The 13,241-nt window shown below is 41.0% G+C and overlaps 1 protein-coding gene across 4 annotated transcripts in view; it reads right to left on the bottom strand.

Moving 5' to 3' along the window:
• tsnare1 (T-SNARE Domain Containing 1) overlaps positions 1 to 12,892 on the bottom strand; it is a 188,711-nt gene extending 175,819 nt beyond the window's left edge. For 3 of the 4 annotated variants that reach the window (XR_010804405.1, XM_066683727.1, XM_066683728.1), the window contains exon 1: positions 12,770 to 12,892. The gene's annotated coding sequence lies outside the window, so the exon portion shown is untranslated. The remainder of the gene's footprint in view (positions 1 to 12,769) is intronic. The other variant, XM_066683729.1, reaches the window with a different exon arrangement.
• Between the last annotated feature and the right edge of the window lie 349 nt (positions 12,893 to 13,241).

Genomic DNA, 13,241 nt, shown 5'->3' with positions numbered 1-13,241 from the left:
GGCAATGTTTTAATAAAATAACACTTTTTATAAAACTTGCTAGCGCTCCAGTGTGTATGTGCGCTGGAATAATGTCAAATGTGTTTACAATAGGACGTGAGAATAAATGGGAAAAAATAAAGGGTCTGGAGACAAAGAGGAAGGCTCACTGAGCCACAGCGGAGAAATGGCTTCTGGAGTTGTCTAGATGGCTGAGAGACCACTAAACTATGACAGGTATGAAGAGAGATTAGGATGTTGCACCATTCCTGCTCCATACTGACTATAGTTTTGCTGTTTCTAAATTCTTAAGGTGGAACTGACTCCAAATTCAGGAGAGCGCTAAGTGCATTAATGCAAAGACAAACAGAAAGTGCCACAAAACAAAACAACACTACTTACAAATGAGGTTCAATTAAGTAATTCAAATAGTGAATAAAAACTTCAGCCACATACAAACAAAAAAGATGTGGCACTTCATAATATAAACAAACAAGAACAACAGTTCCCCAGAATCGTCAATGTTGCCTTTAAAAGTGACACCCAATATCCTGGTCAACACTGGATCAGAACAAACAAAAAGCAGTGTATAAACAAAGAGCAGTATGTACAAGGAACTACTACTGCACACTCATTATAACTAAGTCTACATTTATCATTTCCTCATTTATCCTCATTTAATACAAAGTCTATTACATTTTACTTCTTTTTACAGTTGAATCACCTAAGGTAACTGGCTTGTAACGTACTCATTCCCGCATATACACACTCACCTTAAGGAAATGTGGTACAAGGGGGTGCTATTCAGTGCTTTGCATCAAATCACAATGTGTAATTGTTTATTTGGAAAGTACTTTTTACTGCTAGTATTATGATAATATTGGATTACAGACATCCAGTCCTAAAATGTTTGTCAAAATTGATAGACGACTGCAAAACCAATCCAGAATATCCAAAGTCTAGGGGACTGAAAATGTCCAGACATTAATGAATGTACAGCATAGAACACAAATGAGTGTGCCACTGAACAGGAATATTAACTATGACAGACAGCGACTACTGTTAGAAACCTGAATGAGCCTGAGTGGTGTCTGAATAACAGCAGCTACTTTTAGACATCTAATAAACTTGCTATGTATATTAAGAAAGTGTAGTGTGAGGAAGGCTCAGTCTCAAAAGTACAGTTGGGGGCTGTCAGGGTGAGGCTATCTAACGCATGCAGTTAAGGCCAGAATTTTAGGTGCTGAAGAACGGAAACTGTTTACTTGCACCTGTTAGAAGTTTCCACACAATATTCATTAGCGTGGTCTGTGACGTCACTGGCAGGTCTGCTCAGAGGAAAACACGCACCAACAGCTTCCTCTGACGAAGTACGGCAGATGGTGAAACCTGTCCTCTGACTCATGTCATTTGCCTATTTTCTGAACACTGTCATCGTCCATGCAATCATAAATTTCCACAAACCTTCAGCACCGTCAAAATCAGCCTTGAGTCAGGTGCTGTCTTGGAATATATAAAATACTTCCAAATACACCTCTTTATCTGAAGATTTTTAAATTTCCAGATAAACAGCACATGGTTGTCTGGCATAAATCAAGGAAAACAAGGTGCTACAGATAAGCTCCTGTTCAGGCTTAACCCATGTGGAGTGCTACATTACATTTACATTTGTTTTATGTTCATTCCATTAAAATTTCTCTGTTTGAAGTGGAGGCAGAATTTTATGGAAGTGCTAAAAATGTACTTGTCACCTGCAGTAATTCCTCATTTCAACATTAAAGCACCCAAGCCTCCTTGTTTGTTTGCTCCAGACTGTATTAATTATGCAAAGAATAATCACAGCTCTTGTGAGATGCAGTATTTTGTGCTCTGTGACATTACAGCGCATGTTAAGCTTATTTCAAGAAATAGAATCAAAGGAAAACCTGTCTGGTGAGAAGCTGTTGCCAAATGCTAACAGCCCACCTGTGGCTAAGGAGTTAGCTATGACATAAGATACGTGCCTCAGCCCAAGATACTTTGAGACTTACCAAATGTTTGCATCATTTCTTCACTACACATAAACTTATCATCTGCACAAACACCTGTGGAGTTGGTTAGAATATTTGAATAAAATCCATTATAATTATGAGCCTGGATTTTAAATCTAATCTGTGTTAGACTCAAGTTGTTCACTAGTAGCTAGCACACAAATGTTCACTTCACTAGTTATGATTTTGTTGCATGTCAACAAAGAATAATAGTTAACAAACAGGTGAACTGCAGTTGGAATATGTTTTATTAGGTTATCATTCATATGTTATAATTCATTCATTCATTGTCTTTAACCGCTTATCCAGTTCAGGGTTGTGGTGGGCCTGGAACCACGGTGGGCGAAAGGAGGAAACACACCCTGATGGGGGCACCAATCCTTTGCAGGGTGACACACACTCAAACACTCACACTTGACACTTGAGTCACCAATCCACCTACCAATGTGTGTTTTTGGACTGTGGGAGGAAACCGGAGCACCCAGAGGAAACCCATGCGGACACAGGGAGAACACACCAAACTCCTCACAGACAGTCACCCGGAGGAAACCCACGCGGACACAGGGAGAACAAACCACACTCCTCACAGACAGTCACCCTAAGCGGGCCTGAACTGTGAAACAGCGAAACTGCCTCTTGCCACCTTGCCGCCCATGTGCTATGTGTGTGTGTGTGTATGTATATATCTTGATTATTTAGTGCAAGGTGGTCAGGATAAACATCTTAAGTCATTCCTTTTCTTGTCTTGATGTTCCACTTTCAAATTAAGGAACAAAGCAAACAAGAATATAATGAAAATAAATTAAATAAGAACAAGCATTAATGGAGAATTTAGATAACAGAGTAAGAAAACAGTGAAAACAAAAACTTCTGCTTGCTCACGTCTCACTGCTGCTTGCTCAGGGATGGGTTGAACAGTGACTCATTCTCTTTTAAATAATCAGGTATTGGAAACATTTCTCATACTTGGAGACTTTCCTCTTTGCTTTCTGTACATGTATGTTTAGACACTGCTCCTACATTGCCAGAGATCTATGCAAACATCTGCAGAACATGCCTGCAGGATTCCATATACAAAGCCACATATAATACGACCTTAACATGGTGTAGTCAGACAGATCAAGCAGGATTGACCAGCGATGTTCAGTTATCATCTTGCTGTCAGAATCCCCTGTACAGGCCCAGCAACCCAGTGATTTCCCATCCAAACCGGATTGGACATGCTGGTTGATTTTATGCAGCAGTCAGGCTCCTTCAAGCAACCAGAAGGGGATGCTTCCCAAGAGACTTTCGCCAGGGAGATTATCCTTCATCCGTCCTCCTTCAGAGCTGTTGATATTACAAATGTGTGCTTCAGTAGACATGACTAATTAATGCTATGCGTGACCAGTAATGATGATCCTCAGCGTCGTTGTGGCCTTTTCCTGATATAATTCACCACTTGGACTCTGCTGTCTCTCACACCGTGGCAAATAACTCTGACAATGCACCAAGCATGGGGATGTTTTCAATGCCAAGCACAAGCCTTTCCAGAGCCCCTTACAGACAGGAATTTTCTGCATAGGAACTGACCCATAATTACGTAGGAAACAGTTCAATGAAAATAGTGGCAGGAGAGGGAATTGAGACAGCAACATACCTGGAAAAGCAGTAAAACATCTCCATGATTTATGTGGGACATGTGAAGAGAAGTCTATATTTTCCCATAAATCCAACAGCATTACAGAGAAACAGGAAAACAGGATTACAGCTGGAAAAGATGGGTTTTCTGTAATGTTTCAGTTTAGGGGGTTGAGGTTTTTGATTCTTTTTCCAAGTGAAAACATCACAGTTGTTTGTGTGATATACATGATTCTAGAAAGAAGCAGCAAACATTCAACAATGTTTTTTTTTTTTTTATTACAATTAGGTTTTTGGCTTTTTTTTTTTTTTTTTTTTGAGAGGAAGTCTTGGGAGTTTACATGACTCAGGAGGGAAAATCAGTTAGCTGTTCATGCTGAGAAAATCACCTCCTGTTTACCTGGATATGTATGATTGTGCATGTTTGGGGAATCTATTGTAAAAGAGCTGCGTGTGGGAATGACACAAAGCTCAGAGTGAAAAGTAACATCCAGATGGCAGAGAGAAAAGTGTTAAATGCTCTTGTTCAGTAATTTTAATTCCCTAAAGCAACACTGGGGAGTATCTTTATACATTTTAAATGATAAATGCAGCTTTTGTGAGACTTTTGTTGTTGCATTTGTGGTGATATTTGTTTTCATTCATTCATTATCTGTAAGCGCTTATCCAATTCAGGGTCGCGGTGGGTCCAGAGCCTACCTGGAATCAATGGGCGCAAGGTGGGAATACACCCTGGAGGGGGCGCCAGTTCTTCACAGGGCAACACACACACATTCACTCACACACTCACACCTACGGACACTTTCCAACCTACCAACGTGTGTTTTCGGACCGTGGGAGGAAACTGGAGCACCCAGAGGAAACCCACACAGACACCGAGAGAACAGACCACACTCCTCACAGACAGTGACCTGGAGGAACCCCACACAGACACAGGGAGAACACACCACGCTCCTCACAGACAGTCACCTGGAGGAACCCCACACAGACACAGGGAGAACACACCACACTCCTCACAGACAGTCACCAGGAGCAGGAATCGAACCCACACCCTCCAGGTCCCTGGAGCTGTGTGACTGCGACACTACCTGCTGCACCAGGTTTCTAACCTGTTCTTATGTTTCTGTATATTTCAAGACGCTTTACCCTTTTCCAAACTGCCATTGTAAATAGTAACCTGTCCTTAATAACTTGCCTGGTAAAATAAAGGTTAAATAAAAATAAATATATATATAAAAAAAAAAATAATCTTAAAAGTAGTCTAGAATTGTAGGGAACTGCAGTTCTCTCTGATTTTATAAAAAATGTATAAACAATTATTGTATTATAATTGTGAACATTAACTTACATTACAATTTACATGCAATTTAATATATTAATTAAGGTTTACTCTCTTTTGTTTGTGTGTGTATATATGTACAGATCGTATTTATTTAAAATGTAGGAATTACAAAATACAATCTGTAAATGATATCAATTATTTTTCAATGTTTTTATTTATGTGGCAACATCACAAATAAAAGACCTGTTTGTTGTGGTATACCCACTATGTCCACCTTAAACTAGTAGTCAGTCTGAAGATAGCAGCCTAAAATAAGTAAAGTCATAAAATCTGCAGTAAAGTAGGAATGTAGTAACTTTATACCTTGAAAATAAAGCATTGAAGTGAAAAAATGGCCTATATATTACATGCTTCTGTACTTTAATACAGGTAACATTAGCACAAAAAAGATAGTCCTGCTAGGCTAACCATTTCCTTAGCTAACACAGAAGCCAATAAGGGACGAACAAACTGATAATAACACAATATTTTTGTTCATTTACATCAGGGACAGAGTTGAGGTTTAAATGCTGTTTTATATAAATGCTGATTTAGCATTTACTTACTTTGAGATTAGTGTTAGGGTCAAATGATGTTAACTCAAAATGTTTACATAATTTTTCCCTCACAAAATGAGCCGGGGCAACAGCCACTAATACTTCTTTACATAGCACATTTCAATATGTGCTGCCATAATTCCTGTCATATCACATTTCCCTGAGTTCTTGAAATATTACCATATCTGTGTTGCCATGTGCAAACTACAAGAAACCCCCAGTAGCCCTTTTGAACCTGTTTAAACCATTTGCTGTGCCAGTGCATGACCCTGTCTGAGCCCTCCCTGCCCCTGGATTTCTCAATCCCCTCGGCTCTTGCTGGGATTATGTAAAAGGCAAGGCTTGCCTCTAAATATCTGGCATCACACACCTTATTAACATTCTTCACATTATTTACTGTCAAAAGTTGTACTGTGCAGAATTAAAAATTAGCAATAAGTCAAGATATTATATGATGATGTTAACCTCACTGGACAGGCACCACTGCAGCATCTGTACTCCAGGAGTAACACATTGTGCACTTTACCTTCATTAAAGTACAAGCCTTAGAGCCCACCTTACACAGAGCTTATTTCAACCTGCTGTTCATTTCATTAAGCAAATATAATTCAGTGCAGAAAATCACCTTAATATTGACATCTGAATGAAATAACATAAAGGATTCATTTGGAATCTGTTTGCATGCAAAGACCACCTGGTTAAACCACAAAGCCCCACACATTCCATTATTCCTACTATGGAAACAATAATGCCATTATGCGCTGTTGACCAAAGGTAGCCAATTGAACCATCAACATCTGTGCAAAGCAGTAATTATTTCACCTGGTGTGTCATGGACAATGAGCCCAACCACTCAAAGTACTTCAGTTCACAAATACGCAACACTGGCTAATATGAGCATACAACACACAATTAGCCATGCTTATTGAAACATAAAAAGAAACAATGGTTCACGGATTGTGTGTGTAGGCTTTACTGGCATTCACATTACTCGCTTCATACCTGCTCTTCCTTTCAAACTTTGGACTCAGCTCGCATATCTTTGTCATCTTTAACATACAATACTTCAGATGATTCTATTGACTTTAAACTTTGAGAAAAAATGGTTAAGAAAACATTCATCAATTTTCTGTAACCACTTTTTTATTTACATGTTTAAACTTACATTTTATAATTATTACATACTTATTATTATTAATATTATTAATATTAATGAGGGGAAGAAGGTGGTGGGGGTCATTTCTCAGCAAAGTAAACTTCAGCACTGGATGCCCTTGTCGAGGATTCCTCTGGAAAAAAAAATTAAAGTTGCTGTGTGGAACTGGGAACTAATTTCATTAGTGGCTGCCATTTGTGAGTGATTAAGGCCTGCTCTCACATAGCGCTGTGCCGGCCACAAAGATCCCAGAGGTTAATAACCAGTTACAATCAATTACTCAACCAATCTGATACAATCAATGCGCCCCTCCAATCACAACAGAGGGGAGAAACACAGCCGAATACAATCAAACCATATGGATATCTCAGGGAGCTGAGGGTCAAGGTGAATGCATTAAGGGATATTGCACCTGTAAGTAAAAATAAGCAGTCACAGGGACAGCCGCTGGGAGGGGAGACCTGAGGGAGATTGTTACCACCCACCCAAGAGTGTGTGTGTGTGTGTGTGTGTGTGTGTGTGTGTAAGTAAATGGGCACAACTCGGGTATAGATCATAATCATGAGCCGTTCTGTTATGATGATACACACTAGGTCTTATGTGTTATTAAAACCTGCCTAATGCTGCAGTAACAACTTCTCCTCTGGAAAGTGTGTGAGGATTAGTTTTGAATTTTCAAGCCACAGTGCCATGACAACTCTTCCCAAGGGTATTGCATGGTGCTTCCTTGCTCCAGAGAAGACACTTCCATAGCTCCACAGTCCAATGCTAATGGGCTTTATAGCCTTCAAGCTGACATCAGGCTTTTAGCATGGAGACTCCAAGATCATGCGCAGCTGCTCCAGAGTGTCCTGTCCTATTAAAATGCATTTCTAGTTTTAACATCCTGTGTCCACTGATGAAGGTCTAGAGAACGACCAACACAAACTGTGCAGTGACAGATGAGCTTTACATCTACAAGGTGGAACAAACACGTAGTATGTCTAACAGTGGACGGTGAGTAGACCCAATGATTATTTAAAAAAATAATAATAAATAAATAAAATAAAATAATAATAAAAAAAACTCTAGGATCGGGCAGCACAGTTTTGCAGCAGGTAGTGCCACAGTCACACAGCTCCAGGGACCTGGAGGTTGTAGGTTCAAGTCCCGCTCCGGGTGACTGTCTGTGAGGAGTTTGATGTGTTCTCCCTGTGTCCGCGTGGGTTTCCTCTGGGTGACTGTCTGTGAGGAGTGTGGTGTGTTCTCCCTGTGTCCGCGTGGGTTTCCTCTGGGTGACTGTCTGTGAGGAGTGTGGTGTGTTCTCCCTGTGTCCGCGTGGGTTTCCTCTGTGTGACTGTCTGTGAGGAGTGTGGCGTGTTCTCCCTGTGTCTGCGTGGGTTTCCTCCGGGTGATAGTCTGTGAGGAGTGTGGTGTGTTCTCCCTGTGTCTGTGTGGGTATCCTCCGGGTGCTCCTGTTTCCTCCCACAGTCCAAAAACACACACTGGTAGGTGGATTGGTGATTCAGAAGTGTCTATAGGTATGAGTGTGTGTGTTGATTCCATTGTAGGCTCTGGGCCCACCACGTCCCTGACCATTGATGAATATGGTGAAAGAGGGTTAATAAAGTATGCAGAACAACAGATGCACTACAGTCTGTAAATGTAGATATGAAATTGAAACAAGGTTGTTGAGGGGATTCTGCCATTGAATACCACTGAATCTGAATAGAAGGGAAGACCCTCCTCAGGAATTGCAGGAGTGCTTCTATCCTTTGCGCTGTGGTTTGATAGACATCCTTGGCTAACGGCCAACAGTCTTGCTTTTTCTGGGCCTTTGCCTGACACTCATTTTCAGGCAGCGGGGTAAACAATATCACAAGCATGAATCAGCAGCGGTGTCTAGTCATGAGCTCTGGTTGCCAGAAGGGTCTTAGTGAAGCGGCCCTCCAAGCCTTTTCATGCCAAAGCAGAGTGTCATACACTTGTATCAGGAACTTATCCTCCATCACTCTCAGGGCTGATTAGTTTAATTAGGTCTAAAGCCCTGTCCACCCATTATTCAGACGTTTCCAAACCTCCAGGCTTGTTATCTGGATTGGTTAGCCCTCTCCTCCTGTCCTCTCCCCCGGCTCCACGCATTAAACCCTAGCCTTGCTTCTCTTCTGTGGCCTTCTCTACAATGTCGCCACAATTACAGAGAATTCAAGTAACTTACTTACGCAATCAAGTAATTACAATCCAATCTTACATGAATCACAAGCTTAACACCATTCTGAGATTGGCAGGAAAATTAGTTTAATGACGGACCACTCTTCTTTTGCTCCAGACTTGAAGAAGTGGCATCATAATTACAGGGCCATTGTATCAACTTGTTTTTGCATCTTAATCAAGAGAAATTGTAATCAAGAGAATGACCGGCAAGTGTGGACGGATGTGTTTGCAACTGTACATTTTTATACCTTTTTATAGCACATTTCACACAGCATATGGAATTACGTGTGTGTGTGTGTGTGTGTAAAACTTTAGGTGCCTCTGGTCAAGTAATAGTGGCACCTCAGGTAGTCTCACTGCCCCATTTTCCCATGGAGTCACCTCTGTGAGGAGTGTGTTCTGTTCTCCCTGTGTCTGTATGGGTTTCCTCTGGATGCTCCAGTTTCCTCCTATAGTCTAAAAACCCTTTGGTAGATGCATTGGCCATGTGACATTGGCCACAGGTGTAAGTGGGCGAGAGACTGGAACGTTGCTGGTTTATTCCCCACACCCAGCAGGGGCTGACAGCACTGCCCTCCTACTTCAATCCATGGCAGAAGTGCCCTTGAGCAAGGCACCTAACCACCAACTGCTCCCCTGACGCCAGGGACAGCTGCCTGTCACTCCGGGTGTGTGCTCACAGGTCTACAATATTATATCCAGAATTTACAGTAATATATAAAACCCAGAGGAAAGTATTTTGTTGTCCACCTGCATTGCAAAGCTTAGAGGAACAACAAATAAATTACATTTTAAAACAATAACCATCGAGTTAATTCATTTAATGAATCAGCAGCTCTGGAGTAAAGCCATATTTAGGATGCAGGATGTATGCCCTGTAAACAGCAAGGAAAATATTGCCTATAAGGATTACCAAATCTGTTTATACTTGGGGGTCCTCCCAGCTCCATAGCAACACGCTGTCTGAAAGGACCACCAGAACAAAGACCCTAGAACAGTAGAGAAATAAACTGAAGCATATGTAGTTTACCGTGGGTTCCACCCTTTGAATGAGAGCAGGTGTTGTGTTCAGATAAGCTGAGAGACATATGTCAATCACATATACATACATTTACCTGGCATAAGATGCACATCCCAAAAGAAAATTATAAGAATGTGTCACTGCATTGCTGCCTGTGATCAATTGCAATGTTTATGCATTGTCCTACCCTCCTTCAAAAGTTACATAGTGAAGTTTCTGGCATGCTGAGCCCCGATCAGTCATGACAGAGGCTTTGTTCTCCCTATTACTTGTCAATGAAGCTGCACAATGATTTTGAAGTTGTAATTTTAAGGTAAAATTACTACCTGGTGTTACTTTAATTACCAGAATATATTTTAGCAGATATATTATCAGCATATGGTTACGGAGCATTTCAGCAGAAGGGTTTTTCATTGTATTGGCTCATTAGTTGTGTCACCACATTTATAGCTCTGACAAGCATTGTCTTATCTATGGGGTGCAGGTTATATCATTGTGTAGAGTAGCTGTCATACTGGACACCTACTCATTACTCAAACACACAACTCAAATAAAAACTGTGACGTTTATATGAATTTACATAAACTAACAAAGCAGCTCAGACTGATCAGCAAAACATGACCCAAGCCAGTCATCACCAGGGGGCATTCCTGCTTGTTCACAGGATGGTAGACGTAGAGGCACAGGCCCTGGCACCATCCCTTCACTCTGCCAGCCCTAGAAACCTTCTCTAATGTCTCTGGATTCTGTGTGTTTACTTTGTTGCTTGCTCAGCTGTTTTTTCCCCTCTGTCACCTGCATTTGGAAAGTGGAGAGACCTCAGAACTTTGAAAGGCATGAAAAGGGACGCGACTGTTGCTCTATTCCTGCTCCACATGCTAAATCAACACTTAAATTCCATTTTCAACCACAAACAAGCTACAGTCAACTACTTACTCGAGCCTACCGATCCACCTTAAAAGATGCAAAAATTGCATTACTTAAGGTGGAAGCGACTCTAAATTAGGGGGACCATAGCTAACTTTGCACTAAAGTACAAACACACCAAGAGGTCCACAAACCTAAACATCTTGAGTTGCAAATATTTCTGAAATAGTTCTGAGTAGTTTCAAATAGCTTCTGAAGGAGTAAAGAGGACCGGGGTGAGTCGATTGTTCCATGAGGGGTGAACACTGCATATTAATGCCCATGGTTTTGGAGTAAGGTGGCCAGCAAGCTCATATTGGCTCATATATGATGTCCAGCATGCATACCCTGTAAAGTCTAGTTTTCCCATCATGTCAGAGGTTTAAAAAAAAAACTCAATCCGTACACTGAACAATACTTACGTGGATCAGACACAGCAGTGCTTCTGGAGTTTTTAAACACCCCAGTATCACTGAACTGAAAATAGTCCACTACTCTAAAGCATCCTGTTGTGGGCAACATCCTGTGACCACTGATGCAGCTACCAAAATATTACAGCAACAGTTGAGCTACTGTCACTGAGTTTAATCAGAAGCAAAGTGGATGGCGAAATGCCCAGAGATTTTAAAAGTTTGGCCATCTCATTAATGTCCACTGATTTGAATCATGTTAAACCCAGTGGCCTGACCTGAAGAGTGCTGTGAATAGATGCACACCTACCACAACATCTGTATAGGCGAAACAGTTCAGGAGCCCTGAGAGAGTGAGCACAAACCTGACTGCTATGTCTGTTTACATAGGAAGCCCTTTGTGTATTAATCATACGAGTGCCAATAATTGTGTTTTCTTCACGTCAGACTCTGGGGGACTCGAGGGGGACTCTGCCCACAGCCTATTTCTGTACTCAATACAATCCTTATTTATACTACACTCCCAGGGACTAATACAATCATATTTCTATCAAATGTATAATAATATCAGAGTTCATGGGAAATGACAAAAATATCGGTGAGTTGCAATCTACATTGAGACATACACCAATAAACCGTAACATTACACCCACCTCCTTGTTTCTATGCTCACACTCTGTTCTCTCAATTCCACTGTCCATACAGGAACACTACAATTGTAGTTCTATGGTTGCAGAGTGTAGCCCATCTCTTGCTCTGCATACTTTGTTTGCTCCTTTTCACCCTGTTCTTCAATGGACAGCACCCCCACAGGGCAGGTATGATTTGGGAGGTAGATTATTCTCAGCGCTGCTGTGACACTGATGTTGTGGTGGTGTGTTAGTGTGTCAGAATCACACATTTTTTATCGGAAGAGAATTCGTTTACAGGTTTTCAGGGTGTCCGTTTCTCATTATCTGGGCAGTGTAATCAAAATGTAAGTTCAGACAGTCACCTACACATACAGCATGTGTCTGACTGTGGGAGAAAAGCAGAGCACATCAAGGAAAGACTTGAAGACATGAGAACACCTCCACCACACTCCTAACAGACAGTGATGCATGGCATAGCAGCAACCCAAAACCCAGAGACCCCAAGGACACTGTGCTATCCATATTTATTACACAAAAGAACTACAGAAAACCTTTAAAATCCTACTGTTAGAAATAAGAACATGAGGTCACAGCGCTGTGGAATGGTCATATAGAGTAAGCAAAGGATTATGGTGTATGTGCCTTGTTAGCAGAGGGAGAGAATAGTGTTAGCAGAGGGAGAGGATAACATACACACACACAAAAACACACACATTTACAAGCAGCAATAGCAAACAGCATAGGAGGAGAAAGAAGCAATGAAAGTGAGTGCATCCCCCTCCTCCCTTGGCCTTCCTTTCTTCCTCCTCCCTCTTCCATCATCCCTCTCTCGTTCTCTCTCTCTCACACACACTCCTCCTCCTTCTTCTGCTCTAGCCTCTGCAGTGACAATCCCTTTGTTGAGACAATAACACAGCAGATGGAAAATGATGCTCACACATTACCTTGTGTTTTCCTGCAAGAGCAAGACGCAGTAAACAGCAGCCTGATTCAGCCGTTCCTGACATCACATGACCCACCACCTGCTCCTTTTCTCTGATCATGTGACCTGGATTAGCAACGAAGGGTTCTGGGATGTGTAGTTTCAATTATGCAATGGCCACACAATGAAGATGGAAAGATGGAAATGAAATTAAATGTAATCCTATCAATCATTCATTTATGTAATATTTTTTCTTTAATTAAACTTGATGTGGAGTGTGCATTTATAGCTAAATAAACAGCAAGATGAAAAAAATCAAATATATATATATATATATATATATATATATATATATATATATATATATATATATATATATATATACAGGGGTTGGACAATGAAAGTGAAACACCTGGTTTTAGACCACAATAATTTATCAGTATGATACAGCGTCAGTTCGTCTTGGGAATGACATATACAAGTCCTGCACAGTG

Source organism: Hoplias malabaricus, chromosome 10, assembly GCF_029633855.1.
Source record: "Hoplias malabaricus isolate fHopMal1 chromosome 10, fHopMal1.hap1, whole genome shotgun sequence".
Lineage (NCBI taxonomy): Eukaryota > Metazoa > Chordata > Actinopteri > Characiformes > Erythrinidae > Hoplias > Hoplias malabaricus.
This window is presented reverse-complemented; position numbering and strand designations above follow the sequence as displayed.